The 27,237-nt window shown below is 42.2% G+C and overlaps 1 protein-coding gene across 11 annotated transcripts in view; it reads right to left on the reverse strand.

Annotated features, from left to right (window-relative positions):
• Positions 1-27,237, reverse strand: part of LOC308458223 (uncharacterized protein) — an 86,353-nt gene that overhangs the window by 41,457 nt on the left and 17,659 nt on the right. The window contains exon 2 of one of the 11 annotated variants that reach the window (XM_080973102.1): positions 18,991-19,215. The exons of the other annotated variants lie outside the window; for them this stretch is intronic. The gene's annotated coding sequence lies outside the window, so the exon portion shown is untranslated. The remainder of the gene's footprint in view (positions 1-18,990; positions 19,216-27,237) is intronic. 11 annotated transcript variants of the gene reach the window in all.

Here is a 27,237-nt window from a genome sequence, read left to right on the forward strand (position 1 = left end):
AGCCCAAGAGGCTCAGTGATTTAGACCACAGCGCCACCCGCGTCCCTGTACAGAAATGTATAGGATTGTACTGTTAGCTATAATGCTACACCAGCTCAGTACTGGGCATGATAAGCTGCTGAACATTTTCAAATGCAATACCACCTAGATCTATGGGGGGGAAATCAGCATAAATAATACCTTCACACCACTCTGATACTTTTTTTCCCCATCTGGAGAAATAAGTAAGTAAATCCCATTAGATTGGGGAATCTTGTCATGGAGGTGCATACATTTTTACTGAATATTAACCAAATGGTTGGTTTATGATTCTATTCAAGGCTGAGCTGCTTACTAGGAGTATAATTGTTTAGAAACAGATCAGAAACTATGATTTACATCTCTGAAAGGTATTCTGGTCTCTGAGATTTGCCGCACTTGGCAAAGTTCACATGTCTGATAAATGACAGCCCTAGAAGTGTGGGATTTTTCCTTTAACAGTGTTATGCCTTAAAAATCTCTGACTGGGCAAGCATAATGGAATTAAGAATCTGCTTTTGTACATTCTTGGTGTGAATTCCATCTGATCCGTAAGTTTTTGTTCCATTCATATTAATGATGCATGCATTCCTGTCAATACTTTCTAAAACTGGTCTTAAAACTTGTGGGATGGGATCTAAACAATTTTGCACGAAACATATCATTCATAAATTTAATGCTTCCAATTTATTTATGTATCTATTAAACTTTTAGGCCACTCTTCATTACAAAATGCCATAAAACAACATAGTATGCAAAAAGAAAACTCACAAAGCAACTAAACTTATCACTCAGTGGTAAAACAATCACATATAATAGCAGCTGTTCAACACATCTTAAAACCTTGAATAGCCTTAATTTGATTTGCCAATTGCTAAGAACAGATGTATTTTAATCTGACAGCAGAATACCATCAAGGTCGGGGCATTCCAAACCTCCAGAAGGAGACAATTCCATAGCCAAGGTGCCAAAGCAAAGATGACCCAGCATGCAACAGCCAGCAATGGAATAATGAGAAAACACTCACACTCACATACAGTGACCTCAACACCCTCATCAGCTGACAAAGGGAGAGGACACTGACAAATACTGTGCTGTGCAGGGGTTTATAAGATCATTTATAACACCTTTAGTTCAGCCCAGTAACATTGAATTGTACCCTTCTGTAGTGTGTGGAGATTTTGAGAGTCTTTGGAGGCTGTGGAGAGCAGGTTAGATAATTATTGGATCCAGATCATGATCCAGGCAAAAGTAAGAGTATTTTAGTCCTCTTGATTATCAGTGGGAAAGCATGACATAACTCTCTCCTATTGGAATCAGTGGTACTTTAAAAGTGCCTGTCTTAAGACTGGATCACGGTACACATTATTTTATAACAGGATGTCTTACAAATCTGAGCTTCTGAGGCTGATTATATAGGCTGTTTTAATTTAGAAATTAAAACCTTTCATAAGAGTTAAAGAGATGCAGAGAGGATAAGACATGGAATATAATATGCTGTGGTGGCTTATGCTTAATGCTATCCTTTCAAAGTATGCCTGATATTAAAATGCGTATAGATGCTAGGTGGGTATCACTTTCTCCTTACCCCTTTATCTGTGGCCTGATCCCCAAATTCTTACCAAGACTTGACCAAAGACCTTTCTGCTTTGTTCTCTTCATCCAAAATCCAAACATCTGACTCATGTCAGTCTAACCCAGGGGTAGGCAACCTTAGGCCCAGGGGCCGGATGCAGCCCAATCGCCTTCTCAATCCAGCCTCGGACGGTCCGGGAATCAGCGTGTTTTTACATGAGTAGAATGTGTCCTTTTATTTAAAATGTATCTCTGGTTTATTTGTGGGGCATAGGAATTTGTTCATTTCCCCCCCCCCCAAAAAAAAAAATATATAGTCCAGCCCCCTACATGGTCTGAGCGATGGTAGACCAGCCCACGGCTGAAAAAGGTTGCTGACCCCTGGTCTAACCTGTCATTATAGAGCAAGGACAGAGCCAAGCGGACACAAGTCTCACCAAACTGAACTGCTGTGTGTGTGCGCACGCAAGCTTTGCCACAATGTGCAGGCATGTGTGTGTGTCCCATTCTGTTACCCATCCACTTGTATCACTGATACCCATTGTGACAGCCCCTTCTACAGCCATGTTCAGATTCAGTCAGTTAGTATTCCCAATCGTTCTTCTCCATATTTCATAAAGCAAAGCAAAAATGTGATTGCAGGCCACCATGCTGTCTTCTCACACAGTCACCATAATGGAATGGTTAGTGATTAGAGTGTGTGTGGGTTAGGGTTAAGGTGTAGTCCTTAGAAAGTTTGACAAAAATGGGAGGCAAATCTGGGTTCAAATTTCCACCCAGCTCACTGGGTGATCTTGGTTCTTATTTTGTAGCCAAAACAGCACCACCATCTGTACACAAGAGAGAGGTGTTAGCAGGCTTGAGGGAACCCAAAGTCTTGCTTAAGTCCAAACAAAAAAAAACAACTTTTGGGGGGGTCTAAAAACAACCCAAAGAGGACTGAACTTGCTCAGTAGCTAAGTGTTGTGGGGCGCAGAGGAAGTAGGATAGGGGAAGAGGAATGGAATGGAGTGTCCTTAAAGAGAATCTGGCTGGAGATCTGGCTGGCTGGTACTTAGTAGGAATACACACTGTAGCATTTTGTTGCAGGTGCGCTTGTCACTTTCAGTTTCTATAAAAATGATTGTCTCCAGCCAAATCCAGCCCCTCTGTTAAGATTGCAATGGTTTAAGCATTCCAAGGGCAGAGTTACAAAAACTTTGCAATAGCATCATTCACCAAGGGTGCTTAATTGCAAAAAGCACCTCTTGTTAGGTTTCGTTTCTAAACATTGTGCCACTTTTCCTTCTTTGCTCTGCAATGGCTCACTTGCTCACACGTCTCTCCATCTCGGTAGCCGGAGAGCCAAAACAATATTGCCTGATGTTCTGCTCTCACTTATCTGAATGGTGTTGTGACTCATCTAGATGGTGCATATCCATCACATTTTCTGGTTGTCATGAAATTTACACTGACCTGAAAATAAGGAGTGCCCATGGTACATTGAAAATCCAAGACAAATTTCCCTCAAACTACTAGACATCTACCAAATTCATTCCCTCCTTGAAGTGACTTCCTATTGACCATGTGATGAAGTGTCCTTAGGAAGGGTTTCTATCAGCTACCCCATGTTGGCCCAATTTGGGCTGATTCAGACTATGTGAAATTACAGCAGTAATTCAGATTTGCAGTATTTTAAAATCATATTTGAAATGTGCCTTGTGCATTCATTCTTACGCTTTTTCTCTTTCACCATATGGCTCATATTAAATAGTCTGATGAAACTGTACAATAAATAGACAGACTGACAATGGCCAATTAGTAGTCTGTTCTTAAATCTTGTGGGTTTTTCCAGTGTCAGCATTGTCATTCAGGGATATTCTTCACATATTCCTACAAAAATCACTGGTTATTTTTTGATTCCATTGTTTCAGGATTTTTTTGTTTCCAAAACAAGAAATGGGCCACTATTTCCCCATATCAGTGCTGATAATTTCCACTGAAGTCTATGGGAGTTCCATGTATGGACAGAAGGTATATTACTCTTCAAATAATTTCAGCAAAGTCAAATACTTAAAAGCTATTTCATCACATCAGCTTCCGCCTTGGAATAGCAGGCAGGAATTACATTGCTGCCCTGTTAAAATGTTAGCAGCCACATTTCATTTTTTGAAAAGGCAATTTATTTGTCCTGAAATAAAGAGTTGATTATATCTCTTATTACTGTTACAAGAACTTGATATATCACAGAGAGGAAGAGTTACAACATGTACCAACTATCAACCAGGAAAAATGAATCTGATTCATAATTCACTCTGAGAATGTCTAGTTAGTCAATCAAGTGATTTGTAATCATAAAGGCTGCCAGGAATTGAATGAATAACAGGCCACACTAAAATCCTTGGATTTCGTAGTATTCTTATTTCATTATGCGACTTTTATTGCTCTTGCTGGTAGTTGTCTCTACTTCAGTAGAACAAATTAAACACCCCACAGTTATTTGCATGAATCTATTCGGCTATTTAATGCGCATACAAAGAGAGAGTGACCACTGGAGTAACAGACAAAGCTAGATTTCTTTTCTTCATGAAAGCTGAACCTTTTTATGATGTAAAGCTTGTGGAGAAAGAGTCTATGCTCCCATCCCCATTTCCTCCTGAAAGCATTTTGGGGGTAATGAATCTTAGCATACTGTTACAGTACATTTTCTCAAGTTATTTTATAACTATAGAAATGACATAATTCATATAGCATGCCATCTGTTTAACAGCAGCATCCCTTCCCCTGCCTCTTAATCTTTACAGATTATCAACCTATTAACATGTTAGCACTAAATAACATGTGATCGCCAAATGTAGATTTCTGCAAAAACTGCGATCCAGCTAAAGATATGGAAACAGAAAAACTAAGCTACATTTGACACGTCTCCCTAAATACATTTTGCATTCATTTGATTTCTTTTCATATAAGAATAAAATAAAACAGACTCCTGCCACTACACAGGAAGACCTTCACAGAAATTTATTTATTACGTAATAAATTTTTGGACATGCTGTTTGCCATGTTCAGTAGCATCCAGACTCCCCCCCCCCCATTTTACATTTATTGTACAATACTTTCATAATGACTTAGGTATGCTGGTGTTTGAACCAAACATAACTGATCCAAATATAATCAGATATGGTTAAGGTAGATTGGTCCCCTATAACATTTTTACACTCCCTGCAATGGATGTTGCGAGTCTGAAGTCTTTTTCTCCTTGCCTTGCCTTTTTTTAAAAAAAGCTTTTAAAAGGACATGACTGACATATTCAATGATATATTTTTACAGTGGCATTGCTGTTCTTTTAGACAGGAGGACCGTAAAGTCTGCAGTTGCTTTATCAGCCTTCTTTCAGCAATCCGTGTGTGTGAAACAAACTTCCTATTAAAACTAATTGTAAATTCCCATAAAATTGATCTAAATTTGATGGTTAACTTCCTCCTGCAATGAAATGCTATCAGCTCCAGAACTTGTATGTGAAATGTGGCACTAACAATGCACCAATGTGAGATCACATTTCAGCGCAGAATAAGAATTCTCTCTCCAGAGAGATCTAATGAGGGGGATATTTAGAATGTACAGTTAATTTAATTTAAAATATATATTTAGACTTCTTCAAAGTCATTTACAAATATACTATATTATTGTCAGTGTTTTTGCACATCTTCTATAAACTGGAATCACTTTTAAAAGTATGTGATTTACAGCTGCATGTTAAAAGGAAACCTAAAAAGCACATTTTGATATAGTAGTTTTTTTCAAGCAATAATAATAATAGGAATCTGCATGTGCCCAATGTGAGCACTGTGCTGAGGAAGCACAATAGATATATTAATGAAGAATTAAATTGACAAATACATTGAGCATGCATCAGACAAAGAATAAAACAAAGCAAAAAATATATAATAATCCTTCATTGAGCTCTGAATAATAATTCTATTTTAGTGGATTTTAATTGATATTTGGTTTGCTATAAATTGTCATAGAACACCCTGAACTATTTATTCTTTTAAAACTTCTGTTGGCTGTAAGTAAAAACAGTATTTTTCATATTTACAATGTGCCTAGATCATAACCTAGACGTTTTACAGTTAACATAAGATTAGTGTGTAAATACAGGGAAAATAAAAGAACACAGAACATGAAAAATCTGTAGCCCTAAGTCACAGTATATTGGCAAGGACTATACATACAATATTGCACAAGTTTGAAAATTGATTTATCATGGATTTAAGTCATTGCATTCTTTGATGCATGCTTTGAACAGGCTCACAGTTCCCATTGAGGTCTGTGATTCATTTTACCAAAAAGGAATAAAAATAATAATTTATTTATGTGCCTTATTGACTCCATTTACTTATAAGTATATACCATCAAAATCAATGAGATGTACTCCCAAGTAAATGCGTTTAACATGAAGTGTTAGTCATGATCGTAGCTACTACGATTCTAAGCACTTTGAAGTAAAGTTCTATTGAAATGTTGCTTTCACATAAATGTCTTTAGAATTGACATATAAGCATATTATCAGTGCACGCCTACACATGATTACTCAGAAATAAGTCCCATTGAGTGAAATGAGACTTACTCCCAGGTACTTGAGTATAGGATTGCAGCCTCATATTTAACATTTATGCACATCGCAAGGGAGACAGCTTAAATTCAGGCTGCTAGCTGAATCCCAAACTATCAAAATCTGTTCGCCTCCTTTATGCAAGAAACCCCATGAAAATACAGCTAGGAAATGTAATGGATGAACTCATGCAAAGGTTACCAAACTGCAATCAGATGGGTTGCTTTCCTATCTATCTGGAACAAATTGGAACTAACATGTTTAAGTCTCTACAACACATTAACATTCCTGAAGTCCTCCAGACTCCTCAGAGCCACTTTTGTTAATGGTAGCAATTTTCTCAATACCCTGAAATGTAGTAAAACTAAAAAGCTGCTAAGATGTTTAATGCAGTGTAGAGTTACAGAGACAATTGGATATAACTAATTCTGATAGCTTGGTCAAACATAAGAATATACATTTGCAAGATCCCACCACATGGAACAAAAGGGACCGTACAGAACAAAGCATTCACAGAGTAACTTTTTAGCACCCTGTCAAATGCATTTTTAATAAAACAGATGCCTATAACAATACTAAACATTTCCTCTTTTTCTCCCCCTCATGGTGCACATCTGCCTTTGGATTAGTAGAAAATTATTGTTCATTAAGAATTCTAGTTTTTAACTAAACTGGTGGACTTTGCTTACTTTGGCAAATAACATCACTTTAATCTTTGGTATAACAACACAAAGAACAGGGAAATGGATTTTACTGTCATTAGTATAAAAGCCCTGCAACAGCAGAGGTTAATGGTTGGGCAAGAGACTCTAAATATCCTTCAGAAGTGTTTGTGTATTAGCCAGTTGAACACCCCTTCCTCTTGTAAATCAAGCTCATTAAACTTCTAGGTGAATAATAAAACATACTGTACTGCAAAAAAATAATAATAATTAAGACCCATCAGGCTATTGGCTTTTCACAACACATTAAAACTAATGCTGCTGTTCGTCTTGTTGTTATAAATCATTGCAGGGAAAACTGAAATCAGAATAATTTGCAGAGAAGGAATTAACGATTCCACAAACTTTGGAAGCAACTTTGTACAGATCTACCTAGAATGCCTACTTCTGACAGTTGGCAAAGGCAAGATACCAACTAAATTTGTTTTCTCTGTACTTAGGAATGCCTGTCTCTCTGGTGAACTCACACCTTTTGGGGAACTAGGGTTATGGTTGTTCTGAAACATTCACCTACAGTTCTTGTGAGCGTCAAGTGCTAGATTTCCAAGAACAGGAGGGGTACTGATATTAGTCCCTCTCCTCAAGAATCATCTTATCTACATTGGAGCAGGTTGCTGCCATAATCTGAGGACCTTATGCAATTGTGAGTGGAGTTTCTGTGGCAACCACAACCTTTTTAACTTAGTTCTGGTTATGCTCTTGGAATATATTCAAGCCTAGAAGTGAATTGGGGAAAAACTTTCTTCTAGATTTAGAGTCCTAATGTAACTGGAAATGCCGTGGAGTAATATATTCATAAAAGTTGGTTTCACAAGTTTCTTTTACAGCCCTTTTAACATAAAAATGGAAACCGTGGACCATGTCTGGCCAAGGGCACAGGCACCCCAAGAAACCATTTCCTCAGCAAACTGATTGAAATTTAGCATTTCTGCTCACATGACAGTCCCTTTCATTTCAATGGAATTTGCACAGGAAAAGTTTCCAAATGCCCTTTGAGAACAATACCAGAGTGTACCAAAGCCCACAAGGGAAAGCTTTGCCATCTATAACTTACCAAGGATGCCCCCTGTGGGCCTATCACAGTCAGCAAAACTATTGAAGTAGCCTTATCATCAGTCTCCCCACTTGGCTTTGAGTACAATGTATTTCCCACAGTCATGCCTGATTCAAGTACATGCTGGTCACTGGTCTGTGTCTGTTCTACAAGCTCATCCATGCCTGGGGTTAGGTTGCTCAGTTTGGTTCAATAGAGCCAGTATTTTCACTGCACATCATGGATCTGTCTTTATTAGTGGTCAAGGGATCAACAGGCCTTTCAAGAGACTCTTTATGTTCACATAAAAAGTAAAGCAATGCCTTAATTCATTTACTTAAATACAACTTCATCTGAAAATAGAATTGCCTTTCTTTTTTAAATGTTCCCAGTAGGGCTACACAGGGCTTCAGCTGATGCAAAAGAGATATGAATTTGTTTTGAAAGCTGAAATATCTTTTATCAGATCCCCCCTGCCAAAAAAAAAAAATATTTTTTTTTAATTTAAAAAATACTTTGCTTTATTTTAGTCACTAAGAGTTTCATACATGCAACTTCAAAAAAAATGTCATTTCTAGGGGTCCGGCTCCTTAAGAAAGGCTTATTCAGATAAAAGGCAAATTTCCCATAGATCATGAGAATAAAGATGTTAATAATGTACAAGTACTAAGAAACCTATAGGACACCATGTGGGCAGCAACTAAGCTTTAACTATGTGTAAATCCAGCACTGGCATGAGCGGGGGGGGGGGCTCAATTTTGCCCAAAGACAAACTGATCCTAAGGTCACAGCTGGAAATACTGTGGGTGGTCTTGCCCAATGCTATATTAGATCTGGTGCTAAGTGTTAATCTCATGTGCACTTTGAATACAATAACTGAGAATTAAGTTTTCAAACAATATAAATTTGAGAAAACACATTGTAATGTAACATTAAGCCTTTTCCTGACAAGGATAAAGTTGCTATTATACGCAGCTCTTAGAACTGATGAGTGTTAAAAGGTACAGTAAGTAAATCTGTGAGGAGCGTACATCTGTCACTTCAATAGGCGTGCACTCCTGTTCGAGGGGTTAATGTTTGCTAATCTAGCTGGCTCTTGTTTCTCTCCGGTTCTGTAGGGATGAAAGGCTGCAGCCTTGTTTTAGAGTTTCAGATTTGGATTTCACTGAAATTCATCTAACTGCTTTTTGTAGGTGGCAAAAGAACAAGAAAGGGCCGGGAGGATACATTGACTGTTTGGGCTCTGATTTGCCATGCCGAGTGGAAGAGGGATAATAAAACATTTGAGGAATTAACAAACGTGACCATAAAGTGGTCCCAAGTGGGAGCCATTTTAGAAGTGGTTTATTTCATCAGTGTTGTGCATTATTATATTGAGTCTTGGCTACTAATTACTGAAGACTGACAAGACAAGTTGAAGTCTTGCCTTAGAAAGCCTTCTGTTGGTTGAAGAATACTGCAGGCTTCTAAGTAACAGTGAAGTGGTTTCAAGAAGCCCGTTAAAGAGTAACAAATAGATATCTTCCTTGCTTGCACATATTTCCTGTGCAAATTCAAGCTATGCATGTTTACTTGGAAGTCCCACAAAATTTAATAGGTCTGATTCCTATAAAAGTATGCATTAGATTTGCACCTCCAGTCTCTCTCTCTCTCTCTCTCTCTCTCTCTCTCTCTCTCTCTCTGTGTGTGTGTGTGTGTGTGGTTTGTTTTGTTTTGTTTTGTTTTGTTTTGCTCATCTTTTGTGTGCTAATGGCCTTGCACAGTGTTGAGTTTGGTTCTGGAAGGTTGAGTCAATGCAATTAATATCACAATACTATGTTTCATGCATGTTCAAAGAGTGGTATTTTTGTTCCTGTACACACAGTTTTGTTTATCGTGACAAAGATGACATGCGTCAACTGCCAATGTGTATTTTTCTGAATTTGTGCATAGAAACAGATCTATGAAATACATGATTTACCATGCATATTTACTCAGAAGTAAACCCTATAGAATTCAGTAGGGTTTACCTCCAGATAAAAATGTACAGAATTGCAATCATTTGCCTCAGTCCGCAAAACACTTTCTCCCACTGACCACTGAGCTAGTTGTGGAGTTCACTGGGACTCCTTTGTCCCACTTTTGTATTTTCTGTTGCATAGATAACTGGACAGCTAAGCATGTTGTGGCAAATCTTACAGAACAGTTTCATAACAGGATTTCTCAAGCCACATATTCAACAAATGTACTTTATATGTGTAGCCTGATCCAATGCATGTTTACTCAGAAGAAGCAATTTCCACTGTGTATTAGATTTTGCACAGTTCCCTAACCCCAGGCCTTTCAATAGGACTTATGCAAGAGAACCTGCAGATATTCATAACAGGGTGAAGGGCTACTTCATATGGCTAAGTAGTGTGCTTCAGTTGAAAGAAAATTAGCTGGGTGCACAAATATTAGCTGAATAGGCAGAAAATAAACAGATATGGCTTTTCCACCAGCATATCTCCCATTCTACATCTGTTGAATTTCTGCCTCTGGTGCTGCTGTTAAGAGCATATGGTCATTGCCAAGGGACAAAAATGGTGGCAATTCCAGATCTGGAACATACAAAAATCATAGGGAGCCCTGCTGAGACATATAAGTGTTTCATAGTCCCAGAATCGCACCTGAAATCTATTAGCACCTAGCATATGCTAATCAAATTCACTATGAAAAAATCCCTCCAGGACTCCATCTTCGACTGCTGCAGCTACAGACTTTATGGCTTTATCTTTATACCAGCTTTCTGTTCATCCCTACCACACACACTTTTGCTCAGCAGCCAGCCTGATGAAGAGTTCTGCAGAACTCAATCGCTTGCTATTTTGGTCCATCTTCCTTTAGATCTGGAAGACTCAGTTTGCAACCCAAAACACATTTACTAGGAACTTAGGCTCACTGAACACACTGACTTACTCCCAAGTAAATGTGCATAGGATTGCACGGTTCCAGAGTGATCCTAAGCATGTTTACTCAGAAGTATGTCCAACTTACTCCCTAGATAGGGAATTAAGCTCTCTCCCTAGATAGGGAAGCTGGTGGCTCCAACCAGATCTTTCTGGACCCCAACTTCCATCAGCTCCTGTAAGCATGGTCAACATGCTACCATGGGAGTTGTCTAGTAACACTGAAAGGGGCCATAGGCTCCCCTCCCTGTTTCAAGCCCCACCTCTGCCATAAGACTGTGTTTTTCCTGTGTATAAAATGGAAATAATACCAGAATTGTTGCAAGAGCCACAATAATAAATTCTGCCGCACTGAGCACATTTTCAATGGTCAAGTAATTAATTAAAGACAGCGCTCTCAAAGTTGGACATCAAGGGATGGTTTTCACAGAAGCGTTATCAGGGTCTTCTTCAAGGCGACTGGATCTTGTCAAAGGGCTTTCTTTCCGCCGACTTAACAAAACTAATGTTTCTTTGGAACTGAACACAAACCTCCCACGATGGCTCTGGGCTGCTCCGGCGTCCCATGAGAATCTGGAAGACGCTCCTGGGGTAGGATCAGAGTTCCGCCAGAGGAAAGCAGCGATTGGCCAGCTCACATTCAGAGGCATATCCCAGAGAGATCTAAAGGCTTCTCCTCCGACGCGACTTCAAGCGATGCTGGTTTCTTCCCCCGGCTGGTAAACTTAACAAGCTGACTCACAGTCCACGTCGGAGTCACGCCGAGACTGAACGTCAGGAACTTGTAGGCCTGGGCTGGGCACTGGCTTTAACCATGGTTTAAACTGGTTTTAACCATAGCTTTTTTTTAACTACGTCGGCATCGGGGGAATCTGGTTTCCCGAGTTTGATTTAGATTAGAAAAGGAAGAAAATTGCTCAGAGCCGAGAGGTCTATTGGCAACAGCCGAATGTTTCAGGAATGGGGAAACTGTGGCCCTACAGGTGATGATAGGCTCCAATCCCCATCAGCCCTAGCCAGCATGACCAATGGTTAGGGATGATACCAGCTATAGTCCAGCAACATCTTGCGGGGCGGGGCAGCTTCTCCATCCTGGCAATACGTGGTTCTTTCTCAATCATAAATCTAACCTCCTCGGTTGCCTCTCTTAACCGACTTCCAAATCTAGGCAGCCGGTCAATTCATCGACGTATAAGTTGAAAGCCAGACAGCTCATCAACCTTTTAAAAAAATAAGCCTTTAACTGATTGACAGTTTACTCATTACCCGTAAATAAAAGTTGATATCACTAAATCAGAACAGTTTCCAGCTCCGGAAACAAATCACTTCTGCCTCTCCCAAACGCAGTAAGTTGGTTGTTGTAGTTGAGTATTATTTGCTCAGCAACTGCTCTTTTTTTGGAAAGGGGGAAAAAAGCACATTGTTTCCAAATAGATCAAAGGTGCTGATGCGAATTTGGAACCCTGGCTCACTCCATCCAAGAGTAAAATTATTAGTCATATTAATAGCTCACTTAAGCCGAAGTATTTAGTCTTATGAGGTGCAATCCTGTGCTGGTCTACTTAGAAGTAAGCCCCAGTGAGTTCGATGGGGCTTACTCCTATGGATCGCACGCATAGGATCGCAACTTGACTCAAGTCTGCAAGCGCACATACTCTGGCGATCTCCTTATGTAACAATGGGCGTGACTTTTCTCTATGTCTGAACGTGGCATGATTCCCCATCTGCCCGTCTAGCTCGAGTGTCTTTCGTTTTTCCAATCAAATGACCCTCTTAACGCTTCCAGACAAATTGATCAGACGGTTTCCTCCCTACATTGCACTCGGGAGGGGACTCTGAAGCCTGACGTGTCTTGGCAATATCGCAGACGGACATACGGAGAGACAGATCGATAACAGATTAGCTATAGGCCGACGCCTAATATAAAAAGAATGAACTCTTGCTTTGCCTTGTTTTCTTCTATTGGACTGAACCGGGGTTGAGCAGCCACGAAATGCCCTTTAATGGTTTTCCAATGGCTTCTCATTATGGGCCAGTAAGGGCTGGGGCGGCTGCGTCGGGCGCTGTTGCTACTCGCCCTTCTTAAGAACTGTTGCCTCGAAAGCAGACGCCACTCATTGACATCAGTGGCTAATCTCATGGATGGAAATGGTTGCGTTTCACACCCGTATTTCTTAAAGGGGGTCTTTCCCACACAGAAGCTGACCTGCAAGCCCCAAGTGCGACGAAAGAAAAAGGCATTCTGCACATGCTCCGAGTTACTCGTCTTTATTCCTGCATTGCAGGGGGTTGGACTAGATGACCCTTATGGTACCTTTCCACTCTGCAATTCTATGATTCGACTGCCAACACTGGCAAAGAGACCAGCACTAGCAGGAGACTCCGGGGTGGAGCCGGAGCACAGAACTGCCAGTCATTCCAATTCAATATTCCCTTCCCGCCCCCCTTGTTGTTAAAGATCCTCTTTTAAGATATTCACAGACCCGTTTACTTTCTGAGCACAGAGGCGCAGGCGACCAACTTCTCCCGGAGAGAGCTCAGCGTAAAGGGGTTCTGCGTTTTCTATTTTTACACAAAACTGGCTGATTTGTCTTAGGCTATTACTGTCTATTACTGCTGGAAGTCTCGGGGAAAGGTGGGAAGCGGCGGATTCTGGCAATCTGCCTAAAGAGAAATCAATGAAACAAATTAATCCTTCGCAGGCTGCAATGACACAGTAATCCATCATTCAGGACTGCTTTTATACACCAAATCAGAGTGCAGAGGGAAAAGCCCAGGGGAATGTCAGAGACAACAACTTTCACCAACACTGGGAAAATACAGAGGAATCCGTTTATTTAAAGAGGATAGATTTCACTTGATTGCCTGTTTCACCCTATAAAGATTTTTTTTTTTACCCCTTCCCCGACTGCTGAGAAACCAATGGGCGAATGACTATATTTCCCAAGTGTTCCCAACCCAACCCACCCGGTCTGCATCCTCAGCATCTGAACAGACTCTTCGCCACCTGAGGCCTGGAGCAGTTGCTGTTTCAACGCCACATCCACAAGATCACACCCTTCTGCTCCGCATCACATTAATCAATCCGGAGTTAACTGCCCCGCCACCATCTGCACTCACTGTCGCTGGTTTTAGATTAGAATTCCAGATCCACAAATAAGTGTGCACCGAAAAGGGGGGGGCTATCTCCTTTCACTCACAGCCGGCTATCGGAGAGCGCTCAGGATGGCTAAAAGATCACTAATCCGTATTAACAAGCAGGATCCTCTGCACGTCTGCTCAGAAGGAAAGTCCCGTTGAACTCAATCGGGCTTTACTCCCGGGTAAGCCTTTGACTGCAGTCCTATATGCAGTAAGTTCCCACCTAACTCAATGGGACTTTCTTCGGAATATACGTGCATAGGATTGCTCTGTAAGCGATCTTTACATTGCGTCCAATCCTTCTTCAGATATGTACTGGAGAGCGCCCCATAAGAACTCCACTGGGCTGACTCAGAATCGGGGCCTTTCTTTGCGTGCTGTCTCCACCATCAACAGCGTGCAAGAGGCCAGAATCCACCCAGCTTTAATGGGGCAGCAGAGATTAAAAACAGCCGAAGAGTTTTGCTGTCACAGAGGCTGGAGGAGTCAGCTAAGGCCTGTTCAAGGGGCTGAAAGAGAGAGGAGCATCTGCTGGTGTTCTGAACCCACAATCGGAGCGGCAGGATTCAAAGTGGGTGGCTCTTGCAGTAGGAGGCCACGTCGGGACTACTCGCCCGCCTGAACCGGTGGAGCTGCTTCTTCTTCTGCAGCCCTCCCGCTTCGAAGGAGCACAAACAAGTGGCCTAGTCACCAAAGCAACCCCTTTACAGCTAGCCCCGTTTCAATCGGCCAGCTCCGCCTCTGGGGCTGCGGAGGGACTGGGGCAGAAGCATCCCAGAGTCCTGCGGCTCCTTCCAACATGCAAGCGACGTCCGATGCTGCAGATAAACACGTGCCGCTGGGACGCCTGGTTCTTCCATTTTGCAGACCCACCTTTTCTTCTTCTTATCGCTTTGCTGGTGAATTTGAAAGCGACCCCTTCTAGGAACCAGACGTTGCTCCGAGCTGTGGGGAAACCAGGGCCCACCCCCTCTGAAAGTGCCTCTCTAAGCCCTCCGTGGCTTGTTATTTCACACTCCTCGCATAACAAGCAAAGAGGGATTGATGCGTTGCTGAGGGGGATAGGAGAACTGATCTGCAAGAGTGGGAAAGCAATCCCTACAGGCGGGGCCTCACGCTGACAGGATTGACAAAGTGATCCCTGCTGTATCGCCTAATAGGCAGGATTGGGTCCTTCATGGAGCAGAACAAAAACACAGTAGGCTGAGGGCTTTTTCTAGTAAGGGTCCAATCCTGCTGGTTCTGGAGAAGGCAGGTAGGGCCTCAGCTGCTGAGTTCTTTAGTAATTCCCCAGACCTGAAATCCACTGAAGTTAGTGTTGGGTGTCCAACACTATGCAGACATAGATCAGAACCTTTCATATTTTAACATTGACTTCGCAACAGGATATATATCATCCCCCGCCCCATGTGATAGTTTAATTTGAGGATTCAACCCACATCCCCTGTGAGGACTGAATTTGTGCTGAGGAACCTGTTTTCAGTGCTAGGGCTCAGCCAAGGAGCCCTCAGGTCGTGATGATGAAGATGATGTCTGATCTCTCTCACCACTTGAGCAGCAGTAGACATCACCCCTCTGGAATTCTTGGAATATGTGTGCAGATTTAACACACAGCTTGAAAGCCGAGCTAAGTGCTTGAATTTCTGCTTTACTCTTGGTTATAAACTGTGACTCTGAGTTTAGGAAAGCAAAGGAAGAACATACTTGATAGGAAAGTTTTTGATCTGTCTAACTATGGTAGAAATACAAAGACTCATGCCAGCTCTTCGATTTCAGCAAGAGTAACATACAAATATGTCTCCTCCTCAAAGGTGAAGAGGAAGAAGGAGAAGTAAGAGAATTAAGAAAACAGCCCTGAGAGCATCAGTCTAGCACCCAAGGAAAGCTCATCACAGGTTAAAGGATAGTCTAGGAGGTTTAGAGGTTCCTCTCTCTCTCTTTACTTTCTCCTGCGCAAACCCACTTAGTCTTCAGTACAAGCTGAGTTGCACTTCCAAGAGGAATTAGCCAGAAACAGTTCACAGAGCTGAATGCTATTTTCCAGGAAAGCATAAGCCAAGCAAAGGCGCCTTTCTTTTTATACAACACTAGCTTTCTTCACAGGACTCAGTGTCTAGCTCCAGAAGCCACAAGTTTCATCTGTAATCCAAAGCTAGACATATCTTCCAGTAAAATCCACATTTCTGTTCAGGGGGAAGTGACAAATCCTGAAATTAGATTATCTACATTACAAGAGCCCTACTGGATCAGACCAGGGACTTGCCAAGTCCAGCATCTTGTTTTCACAATGGTCAACTGAAGGCCTGTGGGAAGCAAGACATGAGAGTAATAGCCCTCTCCCAGTGTTGTTCCCTGGTAACTGGTAACTCAGGGGTATACTGCCTCTAATCCTGGAGATAACATCATGAATAGGAGCCACTGAGAAGCTTGAAATCAATGGATTTGTTCAATCCCCCTTTACAGCTACCTAAAGTAGGGGTTGGGGACGTGGGTGGCGCTGTGGGTTAAACCACAGAGCCTAGGACTTGCTGATCAGAAGATCGGCGGTTCGAATCCCTGCGACGGGGTGAGCTCCCATTGCTCAGTCCCTGCTCCTGCCAACCTAGCAGTTCGAAAGCACATCAAAGTGCAAGTAGATAAATAGGTACTGCTCCAGCGGGAAGGTAAACGGCATTTCCGTGCGCTGCTCTGGTTCACCAGAAGCGGCTTAGTCATGCTGGCCAAATGACCCGGAAGTTGTACGCCGGCTCCCTCGGCCAATAAAGCGAGATGAGCGCCGCAACCCCAGAGTTGGCCACAACTGGACCTAATGGTCCCTTTACCCTTTACCTAAATTAATGGTTGCTTTCATATTTTGTGGTAGCAAGCTCCATACTTTAATTACACCATGTGTGAGGGGAAAGTTCTGTATGTCCCACCATTCAGCTTAATTGCATGGCCCCGTGTTCTCATATTTATGAGAAAGAAGAAAAACATCTCTGTCTACTTTCTATTCTCCCTGCCCATATTAGTTGTCTTTTTCCTGTACAATAAAGCCCTTGCCTCATAGAGAAGTCACTCTGCACTGATAACTTTGCTTCTTTGCTGTTCCTTTTCCCATGCCATATTTGAGGTGCAGCATCCAGAACTCTATGCAGTATTCCATGCATGGGTCACACCATAACTTTGTATAATAAATGCATACTGGTACTTTTATTTTTGATCGCTTTCCTAATGATCACCAACATGGAATTTGCCTTTTTCACAGCTGCAGCTTCATACTTCACCATGACCTCAAGATCCCTTTCCTGGTCAGTCACTGCCAGCTCAGCCCTCATCCATGTATATGTGAAGTTAAGAGTTATCAGTCTTATTATAATCATTATTAATTATTAGCCTAATGTGTATACATAAATTTAATCACATTTGCCATTCTATCACCCACTCACCCAGTTTGGCAATCTCCTTTTGGAGATCTTCACAAATGCTTTTTGCTTTTACAACCTCAAATAATTTGTTGTCATCTGTAAATCAGGCTGTGAATCTGCTGCAATGTGCGCCAAGCCTAGGGGGCACTGCAGGGTCTCTAGTGAGCTTCTGCTCATTAACCACACAGGTGTTCTGTTGGACTTGATGGTACCTTTCCTGATCTGCAGTATATGTTTTAACTGAGCATCCATTTACGGCAGTTTTGAATGTTTCTCTCAAGTGTTCTGAAGAAATTTGACTGATTTGGCTTCCTTGTTCAACTTTTCCACTAGTCACCTCCTCCTTTTTCAGAAATTTCCTCTTTTGATGTCCAAGCTATGTTGGACATTCTTGGCATTTCTCCACTTACATATTAACTGAATTTGACCATTATTTCCAGTTCGTTCAATAACATGCCTCACACCAGGTCCTGGATGTCACTTAAAAGTCACCACCTCTCTAGTTGGTTCCATGACCGACACCAAGTGCTCTGGGTGATTACCTCTTTGTTGTGAACTAGAACATGCTTTTACCTAATGTATGTATAATCAGTCACCTGTTAATGCAACACTTTCTTCTTTGGATACCTTCCTGAACTGATCCTCCATCTCAAGATCACCTTGAGTATTTTGTTCAGGAAGGCAATCTTACATCTCCAATAAGCTGATTTTTGTGGGGTCATATTGCCAACCATAGTGATTCTATGGTGGAATCTGCCCCTTTGTTTGACTCTGTGTCTTTTTTACATACAGAATGACATTGCCTCTAGAATACATACAGTTTCAAACTATTAAACATGAAAAAGAAAGAGGCATGTGGCCAGATACATTATGAGAATGCATGGGAGAATTGTTCCATTTACCACATCTCTTTCCCTAGCTGCAATCACTAGGCTGCCTGTAATCCTGTCAAATGCCATTGTTTGTGTTTTGCAGTCTGATACTGTGCATGTTAACTCAGAAGTAAGGATGTGCTATAAGGCTTTCTTCCCAAGTTAATTCACCTAGGATTTACTTGCATCTTAACCAAGCTTAATACCATTTGCCCACATTCTTCCTAATTTTGTCTCTTGCTTCCCTCCCTCTGTTGTTTCCTCCATTGCTTATTTGTTAATGTAAGCTCCTGGGAGGCAGGGACCTGATTATTTTTGCCTGTGTAACACCTGCCCACTAAAATTAGGCAGCCGCCTTCACTGTTTCCTGTCCCTGCTAAGAACATTTTTGTTTTAGCAAGCCTACCCAGACACATAATTTCAACATGTGATTTTAGTGTGTGTTTGTTTGAAAACTAATGACTTTATTATATTTTGATGAATTTTAATTTCAATATGTTTTTAACATTTGAGTTTATTGATATTTTTATGGATATTTTTTATGTGAACCACTTAGAGATTCTTGTTAATTAAGTTGGAATATGAATCTTGTAAAATAAATAAAAGAGGGGAAATAACTGCATTAATGCTACTTAATAATTTGGTATCTTTGCAATAAAAGGAGGTAATGGTCAAATGTAGTAGCAGCTGAGGCCCCAGACCTTTAATGGCTGCATCCAAGAGTGAATGGCATAAGTGTCTCCACTTGGTGACAAAGTACTGCAAGAATGAAGCAAATTGTCCCTGGAACATGCTCTGTCACCTATACAACGATGGTGGCTCCAAGGCCCTTCTCTTCTCTTCTCTTCTCTTCTCTTCTCTTCTCTTCTCTTCTCTTCTCTTCTCTTCTCTTCTCTTCTCGAGACTTCTGGTATTACTGGAAAGTTCTGACAGAGAAAGGCAGGCACTCAAAACTCACACTTTCCTACCGAAGTCAATGGAGCTTCTCTAGATTAGGTAAATAATTGGTTGTGGTCAGAAGCTTTTGTTTGACAACAGCCAGCTGTAGTGGTAATGTAATAAGGAACCATAATCCACTTCGCCCTCCCTGTAGTGATGTGTTAGCTACACTCCTCCTTGACCTTTGTCTGTCTGCTCAAAAGCCCCACCTAGTATAAGTTCAGTCCTTGCAAGTATGCCCATTATTTTTCAGAGAGAACTTGAAAGGCCTCTCTCCTGCGTCCTGTTATATATATATATATATATATATATATTTAAGGAGGACAAACAATGCTCTTTCCATGGTCTACGCCAAAACAATGCACTGAGCTATAACTTCTCTTGAGATTGAAAGTCTGAAGCAAACTAAAATCCATTAGTGTTCAAACAAACACTTTGTCTCAAGAGGCTTGGCTGGTTTGGGTGCAAAGCTGGTGTGAATGTCCGCTTCCCTAGGGAGGGCAAAGTAGGGGGAAATATATCCCAGTGTGAGGAGGGGAGTGTGATGGACTTCACGCTATGCTAAGCATAGAAAAGGCCCCTTCAGTATCTGATCCAGTATCTGTCAAAACATCCAGGAGGCAGATCTCTTCTACCAGACACTGCTTGGGAAAGGAGGGGAGGTCACACAGAGAAGGAAACTGCAAGGGTCAAAAGACAGTGAATAATTCACCACTGGAATAGCAAATAGAAGCAAAGCCTGTCTCTTAACTTCCTCTGTCAGTTAGAGCTCTTATCACATATCCAGCCTGTGAACCAAAGCGCTTCATGGTCAGGTCTTATTTTCTTTTCTTTCTTTCCTTATATAAGAAAAAGAAAGAAAGAAGACCTCACCTGATAGGGCTCAGAACTCACATCAATTCACACCCATCTGGAAGTTTCTCCCAAATGTGTGTGAAGGGGGCTGTTTACAGCAGCTTTCTAGTGAGCAAAGTGCACTCCATATTATGTCCAAGGACGTTCTCTTTTTTTAACCTATCATTTCACATGATCTGGAGCAGAACCATTTCTAGGATTCAAAGGCTAGCTTCAAGGCTAGTCCCTTAGTTCAAATTTCTATCCTGTTCCTAAATTCCTGAAGTTTACTCTCATTTATTATAGCTCATAAAGCCATCTATATTTATATTTGAGAGAGGGACAGGGTGGGGGAGAGAAAGTGAGCGCTGACAGCACAATTCTATACATATTTACTCTGATGTAAGTCCCATTAAGTTCAGTGGCACATACTTCCTAGTAGCATACTTCTGTGAGCTCATAACTCAGTCTGAGCCAAACATTTCCCACTAATGATTAAGCTCTCATGTATAACACAATGGAAAATAATGCCACTTTCTGACAAAGCTTAATGTTAAATGTAGCATAAAGCTGCTACCACCTCATTCTTGCTCTTATTAGTAACCTCCTCCACCTTTTTACCCTTCAATGCACTCTAAGCAGCAATATTGCACTGTGGCAGAAATAATCATTTTTGAAAAAATATTTTCCTTACACATCAAACAAACACTTTAAAAAGCAGATTAAAACCCGATCCCAGCCAGCATAATATATATCACCAAAAGCCAGACAAACAAAAAAAATGCCTAAGCTTTGGTAGATCTAAATAGCCTTCTGTCTGTGTGCATGTGATGTTCTAACTGGGCACGGAGACTGTCAGTAAGATGGAGCTCTTACGGTGCAAATCCTGTTTTTTATGAGTGGTATTCAACTAAGTGTTACCCAGAGTAGACCCAGTGAAATTTGTAAACAGAAGCTATGATCCATTAATTTCAACAGGTCTAGTCTGAGACACTCCTAGTTAATACTATCTCAGGTCTACTTAGAGGTAAGTCCCATTGAGTTTAATGGGGCCTAGATTGCAGCCTTACTTCAGGGATTGGCCTTTCAAATTTCAGTGGCTCCCTGTGTGAGGCCAACACTTGGCAGCCCCTGCCCCTTGCCTTCCATTTTGTTCAACTTTCATAGTTGGGACACCCTGCAGCACCCCCTAGACTCAGCGCCCAGTGCAGTAAAACCTGTTGCATTGCCCTAAATCCGCCTCTGCTTAGTTGACAGAACATATTGTGGTGGCTGGTGCTCATTCAGACTGGTAGTGCAGGGGGGGGGGAGATCAAACAGTATGTGAAATCAGAGCCAGAGCAAACAAACAGAGCAAACAAGTTCTACTCTAGTCCTCATCCTCCTCTCCGCTGAGTGTTGGCTCCTCTTGCAACACTGAGACCAAGGAGGAGGACACTGATAGGCCGTGCTACCCCCTGGATTGATTGTAAATAAGAAGATAGGTCAACAGGAAGACAGATTGAGGCTGGTTGGGCAGTGCTTCATGCAACCTAATAGAAGCAGCCTCCACTGTGCGGTGGCATAGTGGATCCAAGTCACTTGGGGTTAACTTAAAAACATTGACCTTGAATTCTGCCTTGGACACAGTAGGAATGCAGAGCTAATACTGGAGGCTTTCTCAAACTCGGCCCTCCAGATGTTTTGAGACTACAATTCCCATCATCCCTGACCACTGGTCCTGCTAGCTAGGGATCATGGGAGTTGTAGGCCAAAAACATCTGGGGGGGGCCAAGTTTGAGGAAGCCTGTGATACTGGAACAGCAACACTATCATTATGCTGCTGGTGACCCACCAACCTAACCCCGTTGGGAGAGAGACAAGTTTCCAGAACAGTTCTACACAAGCTGAGACCTTTTATGCAATGTGACCTAAAAGTTTCCATAGGCATGGACAAGTAAGATTCTGAACCTGGAATCAAATCCCTGCCCAATCTTACTTGGGACCAGTAATAGTCTCTCTGCTACCATCTGAAAACGAAGAAGAACTGTGGCCTAGCTCACACCACAAGGTCATGAGGAAAGCAAATGCTCCTCATGATCCGAAAGCTCTCTAACCCTTCCAAGCCTAAACTTTATACCATGCCAATAAAAAGTTAAGGTACTGGTTTTTAGCATGAAAGCCTTAAGTGATCTGATTCCAGCATACAGCCACCCCATCTAATATCAACCAAGAGTGTCTTACATTATGAAATGCATAATGCAGGGACGCAGGTGGCGCTGTGGTCTAAGCCACTGAGCCTCTTGGGCTTGCCGATCGGAAGGTTGGCGGTTCGAATCCCCGCAACAGGGTGAGCTCCCGTTGCTCTGTCCCAGCTCCTGCCAACCTAGTAGTTCAAAAGCATGCCAGTGCAAGTAAATAAATAGGTACCGTTGTGGCAGGAAGGTAAACAGTGTTTCCGTGCACTCTCTGGTTTCCATCACCGTGTCCTGTTGTGCCAGAAGCGGTTTGGTCATGCTGGCCACATGACCCAGAAATCTGTCTGTGGACAAATGCTGGCTTCCTCAGCCTGAAAGTGAGAAGAGTGCCGCAACCCCATAGTCGCCTTTGACTGGACTTAACCGTCCAGGGGTCCTTTACCTTTTTTTTTACTTGAAAGCAATGCAAGCTCTCTGAGCCCCTCAGCCTTCCTCCCTTACTCTCCCAACCTACCCCTTTCCCTTTCCTCTTACCTCAGCAGTGGCATAATTATAGATCTTGCCTTGAAAAGCAAAGGGGAAATATAGCTTCTTCTTAATTTCTTCAGGAATAGCTTAAGTACTGCAGGGAGCAAGAGGGGGAAGGCAAATGCTGTGTGCTGACAAGGGGCTCCATGGGAGAAAAACAGAAACACACAAATGAGTCCCTAAAATCCACACTTCCTCCCCCATACACCCCTATGCTGTTTGCAAGATATGTTGCAGGCAATTTGATTAGTGCATAAAACTGAGCATATTTGTCCCCTTGGACTAGCAGTATCATCATGGATATAGCTGCCATTGAATGTTGGCCTTACAATCCTTACCCTGGCTTACCTATGACTCTGTGCACAGAACTTAGCTTTGGGTTCAAATCCCTGTCTTAATTGCAAGGCGGGGTTTAACTCAACCAGTGTTCATAGAGGTCGATCTCCAGAACCTATCCACCCTAAGGCTCCAAACCAGTCACAAACAAGAATGCTTCTAAATATGTGCAAAGTGCCTTTCCCTCATCATTGAGTATCTAAACTCACAGTTGTGAGCCCACCCACCCCCCCCGCCCTAGCCTTAAAATACAGGACTTGCCATTCACAAGATCAGCTAGTCACTGAGCCTGAGTAAGTTTCCAGGATACCTTTAAAAATTGCATATCATGACACCACAATAAGAGAAGCTATCTGTGTTCAGCGAACTATTCCTCCCTTGCCTATCACAATCTAATAGCCAAATAAATGAATAAATCTTTAAGGCGCCCCAGGACCTTAAAGACTTATAAACAATAGTTTTGGGACCCCTTTCAAGGCCTAGAGGAAATCCTATTGTTGGGGCAGATGAGATAATGGTGTTTTAGCCATGGTCCACAACAACTGTTTTCTTCCCACTGGGGATAGGCTTGTTGAAGAATGTGGTCTCACCCCTTCAAGTCCATGCTGTGTTCAAGTTTTTCATCTTTAAAGAGCTGCCTAATGCAAGGACCTGGAGAAGCTCTTGGGGTCGGGAGAAGTATGCTAATTGGGAGGGCCTAATTGCTTCAAGATATTCCGGAGAGCCTCATTGATGGGCTTGGCCTGTTCCTAATAAAATGAAGAAGCAGCACGGACTTCAATCCCAAAAGCAGGAGGACTCCTGGAGTTTCCACAGGCAAACCAAATGACTTCACCTAGCCCCTTATTCCCCCCTCAGATGACATCTTGAGGGAAAGCAGACTCTGTTCATCCTCCAGAGTCATAAATTGGCTGTGCCGAGGCCAGTAAATCTGGATTGATTTAAAAAGGCTTTTTCATCCTCCCAATCAAATGAAGTCACTGTTAATTAGATGTTTTTTGTTAACAGTGTCACTCCTGCCTATATTACCTGCTCACACATCAACCGGACTTATTACAACATCTGGCTCAGCACTTTGCTTTTATTACAAGGAAGGAGATATTCCAATCGTTTTTGATAGAAGCAGGTTTCAAAATCTCTTGGCAGCGTTACCAGAAAGAACCCTGGGCTTGCTGGTAACACAGCCACTGTCTTATGAGTGGTGCAACACAAACAGAAGCTGCACAGCTTAACTCTGAATTAAGTGTTTTGAAACAACATTTAACTCTTCAGCCTATGTTCACAATCACTAGCACAGCTTGGAAAAGAAAGAAGAATGGTTTCACCTATAATCATGTACTGGGAATGGTGGGGGAGGGTGCCACACTTGAGCTATCAAAATAATAAGGGCAGTGATGGGCAACCTGCAGCCTCCAGGTGTTGTTGAACTTCAACTCCCATCAGCCCCAGCCAGCATGGTCAATGATCAGAGATGATGGGAGTTGCAGTCCAGCAGTTTCTGGAGGACCACTGGTTCCCGGACTCCCTTTAAAGGGTGGTTTAAGGAGCAGTCAATTCAGATTGAGGCTGAAATCCCATACAGGAGTAAGGCCCACTGAAACTCCTTGGAGCCTATTCTGAGTAAACATGCTTTTGCATGTGTTAGACCTATTCTTACCTATACATCTTTATGCTATATCCACAAGACTGAAGCCCTTCATTGGGGCAGCCCAGTCCTATTCATGTTTACTTAAAAGTAAGTCCTGCTCATTTCGATTGGACTAACTCCAAAGCAAGGGTGCAACGTATTTCAGTCCTAGAATCCTTGATCTGGAAAAGACCTGAACTTTCCTGAGTAGTCTATTTAAACACTGGGTTGCAAGCTTAAGGAGATATTACTCTGCTGTATTGGCTGGCATCTATAAATAGCACAGAATATATTATGTCAACAATATTATTATGTCAACCTAAGCTAATGTCAAACAGATTGCAGAGGTTAGAAGCGGTCAGTTAATCGGTATGATGACCCAAAAGGCTTAATAAGAACAGGTTGAAAATACTCTGGGCAGTCCAAGCTCTTTCAAATCAGTATGGAGTGGATTGCACCCATAGCTATTTAAATGGGATTTTAATCTATAAAGCAAAATAGTAGAGAATAAAAACCTGCCAAACAGGACACTGTTATAAGCCATTTCCTGCTCTGGACAATCCTTTCTGTTGTGGGGAGGGGGTCCTCCTAGTGAATAAAATAATAGCCATGATTTATTTTTGGAGTTTGGGAGCCTATCTACTCTACATTAAAAATGCTCTTTCAATATTGCTGCATATTGCGTAGAGAGATAAAATGACATCTCTTGTAGAGTGACCTACCTAGTTAATCGGTTAAAAGCATGATAAGTTGAATGACTCAAAATATTTCCTACTTTGCTGTGTGTATGAAAGTCTGGTGACAGGTAGCTCAAAATGCTTGGTAGGCCAAATTATGGATTATAACCTTTCTAAGCAAGATTTATGGCATATTCTCCTGTGTAGACACTAGGTGTTCAAGGTAGGGAGGAAGAGATTTTGCATTTAAAAATTAAGACTATGTACAGTATTGCAAGTTGTCCATAAAAAAGCACCAGCATTTTTTGTGGTGGTTTTCATTTTTTAAAAAATCTAATCTACCTTTCTGGACAGTGCCCAGCCAAGGTAGCTTACAACAGTAAACATTTATAATATGACAATACCAAAAAAATATACAGTTTTCAATCCCTTCTCCAGATAAACTCAATCAACATACTCAGTCAGCAAATTAAAACACTTTTTGCAGAACTATTTAATGTTGTGCTCAGTTATATACATATATATATGTCTTGCATACTTATTGTCTGTTAATTGCAAAGAAGATGTTTTCAGGTTGCAATCCTTGCCCAGCAGTAAGTCCCACTGAATCCAGTGGGAATTACTTCCAATTAGATGTTCCTGGGATTTCACAGAAAGCCCCCTGCCTTTCTCAATAATCTTCAAGGAGGCCTCAAACAGGCCAACTTTCAGATCTCAAGAGTCTTACAATCCACCAGGTGCAACATAATAGAGGTTAAAGCCAGAAACGGGAGTGTGTGTAACACACACATTTATAATCTGTACACACACACACACCTGAAAAATCTCTATGCTTCAGGCCTGGGAGTTGGCATATCAGAGTGACCATCCCAGAGATGAAGGACACAAAGTGTCTGCTAAGGAATCCAAGTAGGGCTGCCAACTTTTTTTTCTAGCATAGGTCTTTTGTATAGACCCAGAGGCAAAAAATAAACAGGTGGAACTGTTTCTATCACTCCATCTCTGTGTCTGGAAAAGCTCCACCTGCTGAATTTCTGCCACTTAGGTAATTGTTGAAGGCAAAGGGTGTGGGATATATTATTACTAGAGCATTGAATGCAAGGAGAAGCCGACAAGGCGTTGATGGGCATTTCCCGGGTGATGCTCCTCCTCCTCCTTGGGGCTGCGCAAACCTCCGAGGTCAGGTTCCCAGCACGCGCCCCTTCCCCTTTGACGGGGACTCTAGAGGCTTTCTCCTGCTGGAAGGAACAAAAGCTTGGGCCCCGCTCTGCTCTCACCGCCCCTAAAGCTGCTCTGCCCCCGGCCCCGTTGACCTCTCGGCCAAGGCCTGGAGACTCCGCAGCGGCATGATGTGCCTGCTGCCTGCCAGTCTCTGTAACGCTCGTCCAAAAGAGGCTGCGGAAGTTTGCTTGGAAGTCCCTTCTTTTTCTAGTAGGAAGCCGGCTTGAGAGGTCGCAGCCACGCGACCCGATTCCCCACGCGCGTCTCCTCGGAATCAAGTGCCAATGAGTTCCAGGGGATTTACTCCCGAGGAATGGTGCGTGTGGTTAGTAGGGCAGAAGGCCAAGGAACGTCCTCAGACAGGCTCCCAGAAGGCGGCCTTGCCCTGCCTGCTCTCTTGCTTCGTGGTTTATGGATCCCAGCCTCCCCCCCCCCCTCTCTAGTTGCTAGCACGCTGTGCCTAAAGAGCTGTCCTTTCCCCCAGGTGGAGAATATGCTTTATTAGTTTCATAAAGGTCTCCGTTCGCCGGCTCTCCGTCTTTTTCCCCTTTCTTCCCCTGCTCCCGCAGTCTGTTTTACAGGTTCCAATCTAATTGTGCCTTATGAGCT

This window comes from Podarcis pityusensis (assembly GCF_964106645.2).
Source record: "Podarcis pityusensis genome assembly, chromosome: 11".
Classification (NCBI taxonomy): Eukaryota; Metazoa; Chordata; class Lepidosauria; order Squamata; family Lacertidae; genus Podarcis; species Podarcis pityusensis.